Below are 21,180 nucleotides of genomic sequence, written 5' to 3'. Positions count from 1 at the left end.
TGCTGGTTTTTTGCATATCCTATCATCCTATCATATATCATATCCTATATCATATCATATGTGAAGTTATCAGCTAGTAAGATCAAGTCCCATGTAGATGGCATTTTTTTCCTGTTAAACGCAGCTAGCCACAGTGTATCATGTATTTCAATATTAACGTGCAGACTGCCCATAAAAGACAAAGAATGCAGAGTTCATGCTGATACGCTATTTTTGACTCCTGCCTTGAGACCAAAGAACTGCTGTACAGTGCGTATGGACTGTAAAATCACTGCATGGCTTGGAACGTCCTGTCAGGAGACCATATGTGTTACAGCATTTAATACGAGTTTGTTTTTCTCTCCATATGCTTATGTAATGCTGCTAAGGTCACTAAAAACTTTGCTTATGTGCAGGCAATACCTGATGGTCTCACTTGAGAATTCTCTGCCCTTTCATTTTTGGTAATTTAGAACCACTTTTTCATGGATGACCTTGGTAAGTGCATTGGAAAGCACAGGATCTAGCCGCTGCCCCTGAAAACTTTGCATGCTGTGCAAAAAAGGAGTATGCAGTTACGCAATCCCAGATTTGTGTAAAAACAACTGATATAAAGGCATCTTCCTATTCATCCCAGTTAATCTTTTATTCCTGTGGTTAACACTGGCTGTTGTCTCAGTGTTTGTAATGATTTTTAGCCATTGTTAATTAACATCGCAGCAATGCTTAAAATACAAAGAATGGATTGCAGTAACCAAACATATTCTGTGATAATGAGATTTATCCTATAGCCTCTTGATTTGCTATTACAGCTCTTGATTAGTTTGGCATCCATGCAGCATTTCAGAAATGAAAGGAAAATTAAATGATGCACATATTTAGCAGAAGAACTATAGATTTGATCTGCTCATCACTGCAAAACAGCGTAAAATACCTTTAGGAAGTCCTCTGGGTGCATTTACAATACAATTCAGACAGGGCAATTTTTTGGTTACCCCTCAGGCTGGGGACTGCACAGCGATTCATGGGCAAGGCAGTGCTGAAACGGAGACCATAGTGGCCTCAATAACGAGCTAGTTCTGTCAAGGATGGCTTATTTTACATCTTGTTGTGAGCTGTATTTTGAGGCTTCCCAGGCCACAGGCAGGAGCTCATGGGCAGTGTTTGAGGGATCTGTGCTGTGGTGGACAGGAGCACACAGCTCTGGCTTTTCTTTCCAGCCTGGAGACTTGCTGTGGGATCATTCCCAAGTTCCTGCCTTTCTGCCTGGATTCTCCCATTTGTAAAATGAGGCTAGTCCATGCTCACCCACCCCATGTCAATCTTTCAAGGTGTAGTTTACTGATATTTTTAATCACTATTTTGTTATTCTTTATGAGTTCTCTGCCGATCCATCGCTAGAGACTAAGGTGAGGAGGGGAACTGTTGCCCTCGACCTGAAATGCTAAATTTGAAGTTGCCCTTGTTGCTACCTGAGGGCAATAACATGCATCTGTGGAACAATTACAGAATGGGGATGGGGTTTGATTTGAGCAGTATTCACCAAGATCATGTGGTAGTTTGAGAACTTACCACTCAGGAGGTTTCATACTAAAATGACTCATTTTTAATTTGGATAATTTGAACACTCGTCTTTGTGCTTATGACCTGAATCAATCGAGTATTTTGTGCTGTATAACAGCTATTGAAAACATGGGGTTTTTGGGGTTTTTTTTGTTTGTTTGTTTTTTTGTAAAGATATTGGATTGCTCCTATTCCCACTGAAGTCCATAGGAGTTTTACCAGTTGACTTCAATTAATTCTCAAAATCAACGTTTGTATTGATGGATGAAATTGAAGAAGCCAGTTGTGAAAATGCAGTATTTGCTTGCACACAACACAACATTAAGGCAGAAAAAGCCTACGTTTATAAAATGTCCACTGGTTTGGGGTACCAAACCTGAAATCCTTAAGACAATTAAAGCAACTGATAGTTGTAGATACTCTGCAGCTCAAAAAGTCAGTTTTATATTCCTCAAGCTGAGCTCCTTGAATGTGCAACATCCAGATTTCTTTACTCTTTCTGCATAGGTTAGAATTTGTTAGCATTCATGGGACAGAGAGAATGTGGGCACATTGCTTAGAAATGTAATCAAATTGCATTTGATCAAATGATGAACATTTGACCCAGTGTCTGGAACTCCATCTTCAAGTGCAGTTTGGGTCAACAGCGAGCAGTTTAATGCTCTAAGCTTTAACAGCCAAGGGACATACTGCTCCTACCCAAGCCGGCTGTGAACACCATCCGTAGAAAGGGATTAAATAAAGAGCTATAACTCCTTGTAGGCTTTGCTTTCTCATTATGCGTCTGATCGCGAAACCCTTCTGTTCCTCATTTGTCTTCTACGTGTTTTATTTTCCTTACTGGCGGAGATACTGAGAACAGATTTTTATTATGAGAACAAAAGAAAGAAGATGTGTGTGTGCATGTACACAGCATATGAACATAAACCCACAGATGCGAGCAAGGTAACGCCTGCCTTTCAACGAACAGAATCCACGCTAGGCAGTGTGGACGTGATCTGCTGGCGTGGAGACTGCTCATTCACACAGCTTTTAGTATTCTACACGAACAATAGAAAAAATATATTAAGTCTTTGGAAAGATGCAAGAATAGTTTTACACCACAGTCAAAACCAAACGGGCATCTTCTCATTTAAGGTGATTTGTCAAGGAACAGAAGTATGCGCTGAGCGGTAGCTGAAGTCACACTGGCTGTGATAGGCCTACCGACACATTTTGATATTAAAGAAGCATTTAATGCAAGAAACCCAAGGAGCCAGCCCAGTGCAGGCGATTCACATGCTATGTCGAGAATACTATCAGAGGATTCGATAAGCAGAAATCCTGCTGCCTCTAGACACGCTGGGATGACTCAGATGTGGAATGAAATGTACCACTGCAGCACTGAAGCCCTAATTTCTCCTGGTAATGGAACCACGCGAGTCCCTCATATCCTTTAATCCTGTTGTGATGAAGCACCTCCTCCTGCTTCAGCAATACCCTCTGGTGCACATTCCTGGGCTCTGTGTCATATGTCACAGCAAATGTTTGTACAAAACACTAGGGCAGCCCCGCAGACAGTGTAAATCAGCAGAGCTCAACCGTAGCCTTGCATATGATATCCAGGATGCCCGTATAGGTGGCATGCTGCTAAATGCTTTTCCAGTCCTTCTTATGCTCGTTGTATACACAGGCAGGATGTAAACATCACAGTTTTTCAGCAATCGGAAAACTCCCTCACTTCTTTTGCTTCCCAACTTGCTACCATAGAAATTCTATTGCAAGGGCCCTGAAGAGACCATATGGACAGTAAACATTCCTTATGTGTTGCACGTACAGAAAGAACATATTTTCTTACCGGCTCACACAACAGCAAATCATGCAGAAATTATGTTTTTAAAATTACTACTATTTTCCCTGCAGTAACAGCAATACAACAATAAGTAACAACCCTTGAATAGTTTCTATTTTACAGCACAAGGATCTTTTCCCCTTTTTGGTCACAAGAAAAATAATAAAGGCATTACAATGTACATTTCTTTTCAGAAAGTGTTGTATTGATTTTATGCAACATCTGAATACTTTGTGTTGTAGATTACATATAACCATATAATTTGTCTGTAACAAGAAATAGGCCAAAAGACTTGCTCAGTGAATTGTACAAATGAGCCTTTCCTCACCAGTGATCCAAGGCATAATAAAATGCTTTTTTAGTTCCCTCTGAGAGGTGACAAAGCTCGCTTACAGAAGCAAGTATATTCCACTGAAAGAAAAGGTGATTAATCGTAAATTGAGCCCATATTGAAAAGGAAAAATCCAGTTTGGATCCATGCCTTTGTCCCAAGATCATTCAGTCCCATCTCTAGTTTGGAGAGCACAAGGGTTTTTTTGATTAACAACCACAAAAATGTTACTTTTATGGAACAAAGCTAGCAGCAGCCAATGCTGCCATTACTCCACCCCTACTGAAGGACAAGGAGCTAATAAACAGGTTGTTCAGATATTTTCTAATAGCTGAAAATAGAAGGCATAACCAATAAAAGCAAGCTGTAACTTGAAATATTCTTCCCCAAAGTAATCAGGTCTTGCAGCAAAAGAGAATAGATGCTGGTCTAGAAACAGAGAAGTTGCAAATTTAGTATTTCTGAAATGTTTCTGACTGAGCAACGAGGTACATAACGTTGCCAGCTCTCGCAAACCCTCATATATGCTTTTCATAGAACACATATCTGGGGACCAAACAATCTTTCGGGAAGGACAAAAGAGGAAGGAAAAAAGCAGAAGTTACACAAGTCCATGTAGACAACCTAGCAGGCTCTCTTCTGGAGGGACAGGGACCATGGAAATACAGACTACGCGTAGCGTAGGGCCCCTGCAGAATCCTGACCCAAATTGGCAGCTCTTGGCTAGTTATGTCCCTTGCATAACTGCCCCAGTACTAGCAGGCAGCTAGTAACCACACTGCCACTGGTTTCCAGTCAAATCCAGTGTCTTCATGAAATATGCAAGGAATGACATTTTCTGCTGAGGGAATATGCAACATTTCAGTTTATTTAGAGAAGTATGACATTTAAAGAAGGCCAAAGGTGTCATGCTCCTCCATCCACTGATTTTGTGCCTTTTCTTTCACGTTCTCTGGGCAAAGTCAAGAAGAAACGCGTGTGACTGTTTCCCTCCCAAAGCTGAGGAGGGCTTTGGCCCCAGAGCTGCTGTCTGCCACCGTAGGGTATCATCAAGCATCTCTCCTGGTAACAGCAAGTGCCACAGTAGTCTGAGGACATTGCAGAGCTGGACTGGCTGGCTTCAGAGGGGCTTGTAGCCTCAGACAAAACCTGCTCTAGGTGCAATAAATGGAAACTCGAGGGAAGTTCTGAACAGGTTCAGATTGCTTCCCTCTCTGTTGGCTGTTCTGCCCCGCAGAAAGGGCTGTAATGGAGCAACAGTACTGTAGACTGTTAAATTCTTTCATAGCCTAACTCTGGTGGAAGTTCATGACGAAAAGCTTTTTACAATGAGTCCCAAGTGGGTTAGGTGCCTGCCTTCCATTGGTGTCCACGTGGGCTCACTGTCTGATGTGCTTCAGCATCTTTGGCATTCCCACTGTCCATAGGTGCCTCTAGACCTTTGCAAATCCAGCTCCAAACTCTTATTGACTTAAATCATAGGATTAAACCATAAGTTTTTAAAAAATGGCATTTTCAGACAGAGTTATTTTGCCATAATCAAAAAGTCTCATCTTCTGTATATCAGTTATGTTTTATGACTCAATCTGACATAGCTCAAAATGCTAAAACAGATGTGGCACTTACAAAGCGATGCAGCAACGTAACAGTGACAGCCAAAAAGGCACGACTGCATCGACAGTCCAAGGCTCAGGTACAAACTCTAGGTGTTGCACAGAATTTTTATTTTTGCAGAGTTTTCTAAGATCTGTTGGAAATAACTATAAATTGAGAGCTATATTTATTTGATGTTTAATTCATGAGCAATAGTATCTGTTGCTCTAGGGGTACGTGTGTTTAAAGTAGTTTCTACCCTTGGCTCTTCCCTGGCCTCCCCCTTGGCTGCAGCGTTTTCAGTGGGGGCCTGACGGGTGTCGGCGGTCGGCAGCTTTGGCCATTGCAGGCAGGAAGGAGCAAAGCTCAGGAGCAAAGGGGTTTTCCCTGGCAGCGACCTCCACAAGCCCTGAGCAGGTCATATCTGGGAAGTGGTGGTCTGATCACCTCCCACGGCCCCAATGGCCAAGCAAGGGGGAGGTCGGGTAAGGAGGTCTTGAACTAACTACAGCTAATATATGTCAAAATTAACAGCCTGAATTACACACAGAGATAACTGGGAGGTCACTGGAGATCACACAGCAGTGCTATTTCTGGATGCCCTTGGGACGTGCTGCAGTAACCCAAGCTAAATTGAGCAGAGCCTGGTTCACTGTACCAACATCTGGGTCAGGAGCAGAAGGAAATCTCCTCTGAGCAAGCATCAGCGGGAAAAAAAGCATCGCTGCTCCTAGTGCTTTGGCTATCCATCAGCTGCAGAGGATCCGGTGCCGTTTCTAAACTCTGACCCTGTCTTACGGAACCCAGGCAACGCCCCATGAAATAGCCACCATTTATCCCTTGACTGAGAATAGCTTCTCAGGGGCCCTCAGTTCTTTACTACCCCCAAATGCTCTCGTGTGGGGAGCAGAGAATGTGGCCTTGCAGGGTCACTCCAAGCCCAAGGCAGGCCTTGAGGTGCTCCAGGATGTGTTGTCTCCAGACTGCATTGGAGGAGATGGTTGGCCTGTTGGGATAACGCAAATCTTGTAGCCACGCTGAGCTTTCATGCATGAAGCTCCACTAGGGTACAACCACTTCTGTCAGCAGAGTCTCGGGCAGGTTGTGGAGATGCCCAACAATGCATAGCCTGCTACCGTATGGATATATTCTGTATCTGATGTGGCAGAGCTAAAGGGATGGATCTGGGTCAAGTATTAGTGCTTTTTTTTCTGTTCTTTATGTAATGTGTACAGTGTTTTGGTCTCTGGTGGATCTAAATCCAGGTTTCACGTCGGAGTCTTTGCCTCAAATCTAGTTCAGTAACACCTAAGAGCTGTTACCATACAAATAGCTGCCATGTGAGCTGTATCCAAAGGTATCTTCATTAGCCTCTCTTCTAGCTTGCTCAGATGGGAAACTGGCTTGTCCACAGCCCTGTCCTCACGAGAAAGCACTCATGGTTAGCCTGCTCCCCCTCCATGCCTCTTCATCCAAGTGTACAGCATTGCCAGCTTTCTTCTCTGGAAGCTCTGAGCAAAGATTTCCTGAATAGCTCAACTAAAGATCCTGTCTACAAAGCAAAATGTTGTCTGCATTTATACTTCATGTTGCATGACTCCATCTCCTGGCAACCAGGGGTAAATAAAGCCAGCTGCTGTTTGGGAGTCTCAGGATCACTCTTGGGCTTTTCCTGTTGCACGGAGCGTGTGTGTCCCCTGGCTGTGCCAGTGACATCCTGGGGATGTAAATGGGAGCTCACCACAGGGCTTGGATGCCTCCAGTGTGAGACCCTCCCATGGTCAGGCCAGCCAGACATGGCCAAACCTCTCTCTATTGCAACTGCTGTACACAAATTAGGGGTGCTTGCCCCATACCTGTGTGGATCTCACCTTTGATGCTTTAAGGAAGTTGAGTCCAGCCAGTGGTGAAGGGGTAGCCTGGATGTTGAAGATTTGGATTCAATTCCCTTGTAATGAGACCACCATGTATTAAAGGTGCTTGTGACATGCAAGGCAGGAGCCTGGAGTACATAGTCTAATTTCAGCATTTAGTCTCTCCTTGCCCCTGTTTCCATCAGTAAAATAGGGAGACAGTCCTTCCCTAATTCACAACACTCTAATATTGTACCAATGCAAGCCATAAAATCACCCAGGAGTTCTCTTTCCATCTTCTTAAATAAAGATTTTATTCATTTTGGACAAGAACATCTTATGAGACTTTGAAATACAAGTAATAGAAACAAATATTGTTAATCATGAAAATAGAGACGCTATAGAGAAGTAGTAACTTACGCAGCAGTTCACTACAACGATGTGAAAGGCTCCTAGAAATGGAAAAATTCCTCCTTCACAGTGATGACTCTTGCCCTTTAAAAAACAGCCAGATGAGACTCTTTCTACCCACAGGGCTCTCCTGCAGTGACAGCTACATTAACCTTTGCTGACAAGCACTTCTCTTTGTTTGTAAAATCAGCTTAGTGAGGGCAAAATTCTCCCAGACTTTAAAATGGTTACTATCAAATGGAGATACGCGCTATGCAAAACAAAACAACCTTGTGCCTTACAATTACTCGTGTGTAAGTACTTACTGCTCTGAGATCACTGGATGGGCTGATACAGGATGATGTCTGGGCATCTGTCTGCTTTAGCTAATACTGCAGAACAGATGTGAACGGAGGAGAGGACACTGGTTTTTTTGCTGCATTTCTCTCCCTGGGCATTTTTCTGTACTTATCACCACATTGTTTGCGCAATGAGCAACACAACACAGGAGCAGTAATATATGCTTGGATTATTTTTCTGTTGCTATTAGAGCAGTGCTTCAAAATTGCAGATAAAGCCAGCGCGCTCCCTCCTGCGTGCGGACATGCATGCACATGAACGCACGCTCCCTTCCTCTCACCCTATTTCCCCCTATTAATTTCACATCCTTCTTGCTTATACGTCTGAGCTGTCCTTTATATGCGAGAAACTCCTCCCGTGCAAAGGGAATTCTTCTGGGCTTGGGCAAAAGGAGGCTCCGCCAGTCTCCTCCCACCCTGTCACAGCACCAAGCCTTTGAAACTGGGTCACACGAGCTCTGCCACCTCGTCAGAGTCAAACTTTTATATCACCTAGGGCCGTTTCAAAGACTTCGTAGCCCCATGGATTGCATTTAAACCATGCGGCGGATACAATTTTGATGCAGTCGGTAATTCTGTAATATTTCTATGACATTTCTAATTGCTGACCAGAAAACTCCAGGACTAGGACCTTGGCATAAAATGCAAGTCAGGCTCCCAGTCTACTCCACCCCTGTCAAAAATCTGTCATGTCCAGGAGACTAGATCTCAACAAGGTACAGGAATCCAGTACATCACTGAAAAGATAAAAAATGCTTAGGATAGAATAGAATAGAAAAAAATTAAAAATGCATAAAAAATGCTTGAAATTACCTTTTTGGGTAATTGGCTAATTTTGCAGTGTAAACACAACACATTCTTATACTGTCTTTCTTTTAAGGCTCCACTGCCAATCCATGACATGTATTGCAAAACTCCTACTGAGCTCAAAGATGCAAACCTGGCTTTCAAACCTGCCTTTTCACCGTATTTGGTGGGACTGGAATTGCCCGAGTCAAATAATTGACTGTTAAAATCTTAAAGTAAAACATGAAGTTGAGTGTGAGAAAGGAGCAACCTTCTGCTGCAAAAGCAATGGGAAATGACTTAGCTGCAAGCACAGACGCAAATCAACTGAAGATACTTTTCTAATCGCTTCCAAATTAAATTGTTCCTATTATTTGCATTATTCTAGGATGTTGGACTCGTAGTCGTCTTTGTAGAGATGCAAAGTTAACTGGCAAATCAGGCAAGGAACGCTGAATTTCTGAGAAGCTCATTGTCTGTACTTAGTATTATCAGGTGAAATTTTGGAACTGACTCGGTCTTCTACATGATAAAATTTAATTGTATAGTACAGTTCATTAGGGAAGAGGCCCATGAACTCTTGCTGAAACTAAACCAAGTGCCTTGTGAAGTGTATTTATGAAAATTTGTTTCATGGTGCTTAGAGGGAAAATGATTTTCTGTCTCCTGTATACACCACATGAAGGACTGCCAACATCTTGTTTAATGCAGGTATAATTCCATTATTTTGACACTGAACAAGAAAAGAAATCCAAAATAAATACAGCTGTGAGAATTCAGACCCGTTTTCTGTTGATCACGGAGGCACAGTCTTCACCCGTGTAAGTCAATGGCAGCACAGCCCCCTACTTCATTTGGGCCAGGATTTCAGCCAGGATATTTTGTCCTCTCAGCTTGCAAGTGAGAAAGTTTAAAATAACCCACTAAGAAAGGAAAAGACCATGGATAATGCAGCCAGGGTGTGTCACTCAAATGGAGTTTACAGCTGTACACTATAGACAGCTCATAAGCCGAAGCTCCTATCTCCAAAACACAGCACAGTCCTTTGGACGGTGAGTTCCTTGGGACTGAAAGCAATTTGTTGGGTGCTTGTGTTCAGCACCCAGCACAGCTGGCCCCAGTTCCCAGGGATGGATCCCAGGTGCTACTGCAATGCCTCCAAATATTAAACCTAACTGTGGCGTACAGGAAGGAGGTTATGAAAGAGAAGATTAAAGAAGGTACAAACTAGGATTCAGGAAGAGTTTTTCAACGTATGTGCAGTGATGAGCAGCATTGAAATTAAATGAATGATAGGGCTGACGTACCCCTAGAAAGCATTACAGGAACACCGGCAGTTCATGCAGGTGGGGGGCCCATGGGCTCAGGAGAAAATGCTGTAGGTGCTGCAGGCTGGTGGTGCAAGCAAGCCCAGAGCTGCCTTCCCAGCCTGACCGGCAGCTCTGCTGATTAAGCTATCAGAGGTGGGATTCAGAAGTAATCTTGCTTGTCCCTGGGTCAGCAGACACCGGGAGGAATGAGAAATAATCCTTCCCAGAGCGTTCAAGGCTGAGTTTGCAGAAGGGAGCACTGAGGAGGATAATGGCTTTTTAGAAGTAATCAGCAGGAACAGAGAAAAAAGCATTCATTCAACAAACAGGGTTGAGATGCAGGTCCTGCATGACTGCATGGCACATCACTCCTCGACCGCTGCCGTGAGCGGCCTCTCCAGCTGCCACCATCCCTTGGGTGATGAAGGGGGCAGAGGGGCTCAGCCTGCAGCCCCAGGCTCCTCCATGCACTGGTTCTACCAGCTGGGTGCAGTTGGCCCCTTGCACTTTGCTGGGACCACGATGCTGCAGACTTTGGGTGTTATCAGTACAAGCCAGCTCAGGTCTGGCTAATATTGCTAGCTCCAGCTTGCCATTAGCCAGGCCAGAGCCAGGCTTGCTCCAGCAAGACTCGGGGATCTGCGCTGTGCTTGGCAGTACTGCGTTATCCGTCTTTTTTCCTTTTCCGTGGTATCCCAGCCCCATACGAGCCCCAGTGCTGAAGATCTGATGTGCTGCTGGTGCCAGCAGACAGCCCGACCCCTCCTTCATGAATTTGCAGGCCAAAGATGCTGGGAGGGGCTGGCACCCAGGGGAAATGTCACTGACAAGATTATAGACCCCCGGTTTGGGAGACTGAGATGCTGCTTTTATTAACAGACTATTTACGGATGGGAATCCAAATGATTCCAGTTAATAGAGCTAATGAGACCTTAAACTTGTGCAAGCCTTTTTTTTTCCCCAGGTATCCCTGCCCATTTAGCAACGTAGCATTAACAACATGGCTAGCGGTGCTCAGCTACAGGCTCTAAGACTTCTTCCTAAACAGTACGCCCCTTTACTAGGAAAAGAGATCATTTAAAAGGAATATACCACTCATGTCCCTCCTGGTTACCTGTCAGCTCTGCACAACCTTAAGATAAGTAAAGCTGTTCTGCTGCTAGAGGTTCCCAAGCCTCTTGGCCCCTCTGCGCCCATCTTGCTCAGACTCCAACACTTTCTGGCTGGAGCCTGGTTTTATTTTATACCTCGTTAAATTTTGAGCCCTTTTTTTGTTCAGCACCAACAAATAAATCTGATAATTGGCTCAGACAGCAATTACTTTGGGGATGTTTTTTATTTTATTTTGGTTGGTTTGCACCTAAATTGCTATGAATAATAAAACACCAGTTCAATTTCTCAGCTTTAACAGACGCAACCGGCTGCTGCGTTTACTTCACAGTTTCAGCTACAAATAAAACTAATCAAAGTATGTAAAGAAACCATGGTGTCAGAAGAGTGCAGAAAAGGGTCACTAATAATCTAAAACTGTGGTCAGAATGTCTGGATTTTAAAGCCTGAAAGAGCCATGGGAGGGGGAGGTTATTTTTTTCTACACTTAAACACCTAAATTCACATGTAGAAATGTTTCATTTCTGCAACTCTTGTGACTTAGACTATCCACAGTTTCTGGAAACAAACTAACAGAGCTTCAGACGGGTATTTGGGAAGCAGGGTGATTATTATTCCAATCTGATCCAAGATCTAAAAGACTGTCTAATTTATCATATCAAGGTTTTCTGATGAGTAGTCATGAGGGAGACTTCAAAGGTCAGGAGAAATGAAATGCAGATTTAAATTCAAATTAATCAGAGGCAGACTCTAGACTGGCTTACACTTACATAGGTAAACATTCACCGTGGGCTATATATCACTCCAAAACATGGAAATATAATCTTGAGCTGAATTTCAGAGCAGTGAAGAAAATGTAAACCATAGGAGAAAAGCTGTGATTGTAGGTGAAAACCAGACAGCGGCTACTGGGGAGCAATGGGGCAGGGAAAACAGGTGGATGTGAACCCTGAGAGTACCCGGCCAATCCATATCACACGCTGGAGCAATCTGAAAGCTGCTCTAACTAATGCCATCGTTAGCCTCAAGACAGTTTTCCTCAGTCTGACCCCCGACTTGCTCCTTTTCTGGGATTTGCCCCTCTTGCAGGAGTGGGAAGGGATCCTTCAGGACCTGTTGCCACAGCTTTGGGGATGGCTGTGCCGCAGCACAGAGACCATAACGCTGCCCAGGTCTGAGGCTTAGGGGTTTTATATGAGCTGTAGAAAGTTTGGAAAGTTTTGGTCAAAAGTTTGTCAGGCATATAGAAGCTCTGGTAGATGTGTTTGCTTTATTTATCCCATATGTTTGCCCATTAAATAATTCAGAAGATGTTATATTAAACAGACTTCAGAGAAAAGTGATGGAAGTGCATTTGCTGAAGCAAGAGCTTGTATGAGACATTCCATAAAAGAAGCTGGACTTTTAAAGTCAGAATGGATTAAGGGCATGAATTCATGTGTCCCATGAGAACTTATTACTTATAAACTCGAAGGACATTCAGAGACCTTCAGAAAGAAGGAGCTCTCACGCTTGAGTTTAATTTTAATATCATTGCAGTTGTAAATAAATTGTTTTTATAGTTGTTTCAGTGTAAGTGAGTAAGAATTTTATCTAATCACCCAATTAGCAGTATGGGGGTTTGTGTAAAGAATGAGGAATTTATTAGGGATTATTTTACACACTACTGAAGACAAAAAAAAATGTAGCTGTAAAAATCGTGCCTTTCTTTTAAGACTACAAAAAAAAAAGAATTTAAATTATACCAGATAAATCACTTTGAAAAAAGCCAAATATATTTTTCCCTGTCTGTGCCATTGTTATAACATAATCAGCTTGGACACTCATAACAACCTCATCAGGTTCATGGTTGATTTCATGTTCTCATACAGTAATAATCATATTATGATCACTCTAACTACAGTGTTGCTAAGGCTGCAGGAAAATGATAATTTGCCTTAAAGTAATGCCTTCAGTAGTGTGTAAAAGAAAGAAATCCAAACTGGAAACTTTCCCATTAGTCCCCAGTTGCAGGTGAGGATCTTGTTCCCCAACCCTGGCTGCGGACGCAGCCGGGGCGGTGAGGATGAGGATGAGGATGAGGGGGTTGGTGATGCAGGGGCCTTGTGCTGCTAGCACCGCATGCTGGCCTGTCCTTTAGAATTTATTTTTTTCCAGAGCCTATTTTGCAAAGTGAGCTTCAGTGTGCCTCTTCTCCTGATGTCTCGGGTAACACAGACCCTATCCTCTCATCCTACTCTATTTCCCTTTTCCCCCTCATTTTCACAGAGAATTCAGCTTTCCTTTGGCAATCCCAGTTACGGGGAAGTCGCCCTCCGTAGCGGTGATTAAGCATAGTCAGCGACTTAAAAACAAGAGTCCGGCTCTTAGCTCCCACTAATGAGACAAAAAACCAGGGCTGTATAAATGATGTATAAATGGTCACTCTACTTTCACTCCTCTCTGATTTTTCTATAGCAGAAATAATGTCTCCCCTAGTTTTCTAGAAAAAGCTTATTTTAAAAGTGCTTTTGAGCTGTTCAACATTATTCCTGCATTGCACATGAGCTACCCCTGTTACAGGTGTGTGCAAAATGTGATAGAATAGAATATTTCCGTTCGAAGGGACCTACAACAATCATCTAGTCCATCTAGGCTGCCCCTATATGATGGACTGCTTTTGCCCAGCTCAGGGGCAGCAGGCTTTTAAATATCACCCATCAACCATGCCTGCTGCCAGTGAGACGCTTTCCTGCAATTCTTCAGCAAGGTCTGACCACTCGTACGTGGTAGGTGAAAGACGACGACTGATCTGAAGCCTGGATCTCATTTGATGAATTCTGCTAATGAAGTAACATGTGGACAGGCAACAGCTTTCATTAGTTGTCCAGTTTTTTCCTGCAGTAATTGCTATGTGTTTAGGTTCATAGCCAAAGTTATGCAGGATTGTAAGACAGGGTCTGAGAAGGGGAAATATTAAGCTCTCTTAGGCACCAGGGTGCCCTCTCATCATAATTTTAGTATTAAATAATGATGTAATCAGTTAACATGTTTTTCATTAAAAAGATCTGATCTCATTTATCAACTGCAAACTAATTTCACCTTTCCCCACCTATGAATTTAAGATTCATTTAAGACTGATCATGCTGTGAGTGAAAGCAAGTCCTATTCTTACTTAGCTAAAGGAATATTTGCAGCGTGCTTAAGCCTAAGTTGCATTTCTTGCTGTATCAAGCCTTTTGCATTTCAGTTGTCAAATGCAAATATATAAAAGTTGCAGTTCTGAGATTTTTAAACCTCTAGTGTGTCGTGGTTTAATTTCAGTCGGCAACTAAGCACCACGCAGCCGCTCGCTCACTCCCCCCCACCCGGTGGGATGGGGGAGAGAATTGGAAGAGCACAAGTGAGAAAAACTCGTGGGTTGAGATAAAAACAGTTTAATAATTGAAATAAAATGATAATAATAATATGATAATAATAATAATACACAAAACAAGTGATGCACAGTACAATTGCTCACCACCCGCCGACCGATGCCCAGCCAGTCCCCGAGCAGCGGCCCCCCCGGCCAGCTTTCCCCAGTTTATGTACTGAGCATGACGTCCCATGGTATGGAATGTCCCTTTGGCCAGTTGGGGTCAGCTGTCCTGGCTGTGCCCCCTCCCAGCTTCTTGTGCACCTCCAGCCTTCTCAGTCAGTAGAGCATGGGGAGCTGAAAAGTCCTTGGCTAGTGTAAGCATTACCTAGCAACAACTAAAACATCGGTGCGTTATCAACTTTGTTCTCATCCTAAATCCAAAACACTGTACCAGCTACTAGGAAGGAAATTAACTCTATCCCTGCCGAAACCAGGATATAGTGTTTTGGTTTTTTTAAATAAAACTATTAGCCTAATAGTTAAAGCACTTCAATGATGTGATCAAAAAAAGTCTTCTTACTTTGTGTTCTCTTTGGCTGCTGTAGATACAGATCTGCCATCTCTTCCCTTATACAGAAGACTCTCAGTGGGCAGGGACAATTTCCCTAAGATTAAAGTAGACTTTTAGAGTCTTTTAGCACCATCACAGTAAAGAGCAGGAGCAATAACGAGTGTGTGAAGTTGTTGAAAAGTGTAGGCTTGGTACCTCCAAAGGCTTAACCCTTCCGTTTATGCCAGGGGTAGCGAAGGGAAGGGGCAGTTTAGCATAAAACACTTTTCCTCATCAGCGCACCCCACTCCTGGCTTGGACCATACTTCCAAGCCCATCTTGGTGACTAAGTAATTCATCTCTTTCATATCTACTAAATCACTGTCAGGGATGAGGCTGATAATTGGGTTCTCTTTGTGGTGTTGAGATGCAGACACCTGTTAATGAGAAAGTTGACCAAGGACACCGACCCAATTGACACCAGCTATTTAGCAGCTGTCAGGCGGTAATGACTCCCAGTTGCTGCCTATCTCGCCTGGGTCTGAACCAGTAACCCAGAAACAAAGGGCTCATATCTCATTATTGCTGGTCCCTCGAGCTACGCCATTCCCTCGCAGCAGATGTCTATTGCATTAGTGTCAAAAAGAGGTAATCGTGTCTAAAAACCTGCACTGGAAGAAGTTTGTAAAGGCACATCTGTCCAGCACTTAAAAGCACTGTCCTGCACCCGAAAAGGGCTGGGGCAGGCTGCTGGGTGACAGGGACATGCTGCAGGCTCTATCACCTGCGTGGGCTCCTACTTTCCTGTATCCCTTTGCGTCCCAGTGCCCAGTGTACTTCCAAATGGGAAAGGGGCTTCAGGTCTTTATTATATTCTTATTAAGACCACTATGTGTGGCCTTTTAAAATAGATGGGGGACAGAGGCAGGGGCACCAAATTACACACAGGTATAAAATCCATTCAAGTTAGCCTAGCTGCTCCCACTTATCCCAAGAGAGGATTCAGCTCACCCAGTGAAACTAAAATGAATAGGCTTACCTGTCTAACATATCTGATAAGTACAAGGACTGCAATATAATCTGCCTCTAAGAAGATACATGAAAATATCAGCAGCCAAACGCATTTTGGTTTTGGTTTCAATTTATCAGGAGTCTGATCCAGCTAGTATTCAGCAGCAAGCACTAGCCAGGCTGTATTTACAAGCCCCAAAACAGCCTGTTCCTGGGATAGAAATGGCAATAAACCATTACTTGAAGAAACTACATGTAAAAATAGCCCTTGCAGCTTCCTCTCTCCCTTCCCCCAGCTTTCAACCAGGTGATGCTGAGCTTTGCCTATGGAAACGAACAGCTCCTGCCCTGGTAGGGATGCTGCTTCCAGCGGGGCTGGTGCTCGATGGAGGGCAGGGTCCCCTCGCAGGCCCCATGGTGGCTTTTCCAGTCTGTCAGGTCAGGTAAGTGAAGCAAAGAACAAAAGCACGACTGTGTGCAGGAAGGGGCGGCAGCAGTGACCTGTGGCTCCCGCAGCCCACCTTGCCTTTGCCCTGGCCCCCAGCAGTAAGGAGAGACCTTTGCTCAGGGGTTAAAGGTAAGGACATGCTGCTGATGTCGGTGATGAGGTGTAACTGAGAAGAGGAGTTGGCATGTCTCTGAAAGCTTCTCCATATGATTATGATTATGATTATTATTACAATTTCTATGACAGTCGCTTCTGTGGCCCCTGGTTGCAGACACCAGCCCATGCAGGGTAACAGCACTGACTGCAGAAAGGCTTCCTCCCCTGATCAGCAAGTCTCAAGGACACCAGACTTGCGTCTAGGAACTATTTGCTCTTGATTATCTGTGCAAGAGCAGCAACAGCAATCCTTCTGTACAGTAAACTGTGCAAGACGTCGATGTGCTCAGCGATCGAGGGGGTAGGAAAGGGATGTGCAGCTCTTGTGCCATCACAGATATCGCACACACGTGGTTCTGGGTGCGGCTGGCAGCAGACAGGATCAGAAGAGGCTCTGATCACTGCTCTCTGCTCCCCAGGCACTGGGCTGGCTCCTGGGGGATATTTTCCTGGCTTCCTGTGATGGAGTTAGACCTAATCTAGATCCCTGCCCTAAACTGCCTGCCGGGGAAACTTCCCCCTCTTTTTTTTTCATCCCTCTCTCTCTTTTCATTACTTACACAGCTTTTGCACGGAAATATGCCTCCCAGTTCAGGTAGCGTGAAAACTCCCTTTCCCACAGCCTCTCTCCTTCACCGTCCTCGGCAGGTCCCTCAACTGCAAACAAAACAGAAGTACCACGTACAGCAGTAACTACTGGTTTTCTTGACACAGAGAAATTCCTTGCTTGGGACTGTTTCTGTAATCAAATATTCAAAGCTAGACTTATTAAAGTAAGCACTGTTAAGATAAAGCTTTGGAAGCTTTATGGACAGACTGGATCCAATCTTTTGCTGGTGGCAACACATGCTTGTTGCCACCACCCTGCCACATTTTCTACTCTTGAGCCACCGGTTGAAGGCCAACCCAGCTCAGTAGCAGACCAGTTGCACCAGTCAGCAGAGAGCAGAAGTCCACAGGGCCCAGCTGGAAGCACCAGGAGGGTTGTTCAAGCCACTGCACACTTTAATGGGCAGGTGACCAGACCAGAGCAACTTCACCCGTAGGGCTGGTCCTCACGGGCGATGCTGTTGGTGATCCCAGCAACAAGGCCAGCCTAAAGCACATGGGGTTAAACTGCAGGGAGCACATGGGCGTAGTAAATTTGCTTTGATTCGCTCTGTTCAGCTGGAACTTCAGTTTCCGGAGTTGTCAATTCTGGAAACTTTCCTGAGCGTTCCATACAATTCTAATGAAGGCAAAGCAGGGAGTATGGCAAATAAGCTCAAATGTGCAAGCAGAACTGATGAATTAAGGCTGGTACATCCTGCATGCTATCAAAATCAATGTACATCACGGTTTAAAGGAGTATCTGCAGAGCAAAACTCGAGTTGTACCCAAAATGTGAATCCTCAAGTTTGTCTGCTCTGGAAATGAAGGGAAGAGACTAAAAATAAGATCATAAAGATGGGGATCTTTGCTGCTCCAGCTGCTTGGTGCTAGAATGGTTCCTGGGTCTGACAGATTATCTCCACACCATTAAAAACGATCAGAGCCCTAAGACTCACTTTCAGAGTTTTACTTCTGCGGCAATGAGGATTGCCACGGACAATAATATGGGTCAGCGAGAGGGGAGGGTTTGGAGCGGAGGTAAACTGCCCAGTGGAGAATGAGCAGTGAATACAAAGGCACAGCAAGCTGCTAGCTGGAGGGAAAAGCCCAAGCCAGACCAGCGCTTCTGCGACCCACTGAGCTGGGGGGAAGGCAGTGCCAAGTGGCATCATCACGGTGACAGGGGCGCAGGAAATTTAATGACAGGCAGTGCCATGCTGGGGAAGGCGCCGAGCCTCGCCATGGCAATCTGATTATGCCGCCACCACCTGGGCTTCCCCCAGGCTGCGGTGGGGAGAGCGTGGCGTCCTGCCTCCACTTTGTATTCAGATGGCATCGCCGTTGGTAACGGTGTCCCTGTCCGGCAGTGGCGGCAGACATGGCAGAATGCAGAGAGGCAGCAGAGCCACCTGCTGTGGCCACCCAGGCCAGGGAGGGGATTTTGGCCTAGCCAGTCGGTGTATTGACTGAGAGGCGCACCAGTTAGGAGGTCTGAAATGACACCACCTTCCTGCTCAGCTCAAATTTGCAGATACACATCACGCGGTCCCCAGCCCCAGCCATGCAGCTGGCAAGGTATCGGCATTCGCAAGGTGTCCCTTCCCCAGCACCCAGCCCAAAATATCAGGCCCAGCGAGGGTCACAGGTCCAAACTAAGGGGTGGGAGGCATCGAGTAGGAAATGAATCTGTGAACTCCAGGGGATTTCTTATTTTCACATGTGCAAGAAGAGATGAGCTGGAAGCGCTACATTTTTATCTGCATTGCAAGCGTGATTTCCCAGAGGGCTTTCCCTCATTCAGTTTGGTGTGATGATGAGAGCCCTTTGGAAAAACGTGAGTCTGGCTTCGATCCAAAACATCCTCAGAATTTGGGAATCTCTGATGCACCAGCACCATAAACAGCTTATCTCCAGCCTTTGCTTTGAACTTAATTGTTTTGAAAGGCAGTTGTTATCAGGAACAGAAAGTGAGCCATAGACTGAAGACCTGTGGCAGCAACCCGGGGTCTTCCACAACATCTCATAGAATGAGTGCTGGGGAAGAACACTTTGTCCCTTTTTCCAATCTGCGTCCGATTTCGGTTCATTTCAAATACCACATAAGGCAAAGGTAAAGGGTAATGAGTCCGATCGCAAGGAAATCACCATGTTTGGTGTGTCACCCCACATCTTGTAACACTATTGTAGCTCTCCCTTGGAAAGACTGATGACGGGTTTTGCGTAAGAAAGAAGTTTGTGGAGTTTTTATTTTTGTGTAGGATGTACTAAAACTGGATGTTGTCACTTATGCTACTGTTCCTTTAACTTGCGCTGCTTGACACTATGAATTATTCAGATATCTCTATGATATATAGAAGTGGTGTCAGCATTTTAGGGCATGACTCTCCTTTCTCATCTGCTATAAAATCCCAGTGGCTTCAGTGAGCTATAAAAGGCAAAATAGGTCCTCAGCAGCGTTGTTGTCTTGCAAGCAGAAAATACACTTTACTACTGAGTGAAGGGTACCAACAAGCCTAGCTTGTATTGTAAAACTGGGTATTTGTATGTCCTTGGTCCATCAATACAACCGAGAGGTCATTTGTTCATTTGGAAATGAGAAATAAGAGTGTAAAGAAGACAGGGGATAGTGTAACATCGTCTGTTTTCTCTATTGCAGAACCACTCAGGTTTCATCGACCTCATGCTGCTAATACCAATGGCCTCATCTGCTTGAATAGCGAGGTGTCTGTTCTGTAGCCACCAGTGCCAAGCTCAGTGCCTGGCCCAAGCACAGAACTGTGCCACGGAAGAGGAGGATGTATGTGGAGCAGAGCGGCAGCAGGGGAGCCCAGAAGAGCCTGGGAGGCTGCTGCATCCCTCAGGGCACGGGCTGCTCGGGGGCAACCTGCCAGGCTCGGAGGCTGATCAGGCTACAGCCACTCGCCATGAAACTGAATGCTCCCTGGGAACACTGCTGATATTTTTCCATTCTTGTGTTAGTTTTTCTCCTGTTTTTACATCAATGATGACAAAGATTATTCTGTTGAAGCTGGTCTAAATCCATCGTCACACATGGAACAGCACTCTGCCTCACCCAAAACATCTGCAAAGGGTTGTTGGAGTTGTAAGGAAAATATAGAAGCAGTGAGAGAAAAAAAAAAAGGATGTAATATGAATATACTCTCAGCAAAGCCAGTGTTTAAATCACCAGTGGCTTAAATGATGCAGGTCTAAATCCCAGCAGCTTCCTGGGCCTTGCGCAGTGGGTGGGTGCTGCGCCCCCAGGAAAGACGTAACTAAAACTTGGCAGTGGTGTTTTTGTCTTGCGAAACAACCTCCTGCAAGTACCTCCAGGCTGTGGGGACCAAGTTGTGCCCCCATATACAGAGAGCCCCCTTCTGTGACCTCTGCATGTAACTCAGGGCTGAATTCGGCCTCCAGGATGTACCCTGATGTCACAGTAACCGAGGGGTGCAGTTTAGTGATGCCGAGACAGATGTAGAACCTTACCTTCCATTTCTCCCACCTATTTGTTGCATCTCCTGTGTTTATAAAGGAGTGTTTACAAAAGGCAAAGAGGTATCAAGCTATTTCTGGCCTTCTTCCCATGTTAGATAGGATGGTAAATATTTTTGGAAGGGATGTAAACCTTAATGCTTCTGGGAAGAAGCCAAGTGGTACCAGATGGTAGAGAGGAGGAAACTCACCCTATGGGCAGGTTTTTCACAGTATTCTCATAAGCATCTGGTATTTGCCACCGGCAGAGACAATACAGGGGCCAGTGCTCTGATCCAGTCTGCCTGTCTCCCCATTCCTGCTACTGGCTGATTTCTTACCTATTCAGCAGAAGTTTTGTCAAATTTTTATTCCTTGACACACACTTGGATTCAAGGTCTCAGTGCCACTCCTCTTCAGGTAGATGATGGTGGAGGAGATGACTCAGCTCACCAGCACATGGCCTCAGCGCACCAGCACATGGCAATTCTGGTGATTCAAACGTTGT

The sequence above is a fragment of the Aptenodytes patagonicus genome, chromosome 7 (assembly GCF_965638725.1).
Source record: "Aptenodytes patagonicus chromosome 7, bAptPat1.pri.cur, whole genome shotgun sequence".
NCBI lineage: Eukaryota > Metazoa > Chordata > Aves > Sphenisciformes > Spheniscidae > Aptenodytes > Aptenodytes patagonicus.
This window is presented reverse-complemented; position numbering follows the sequence as displayed.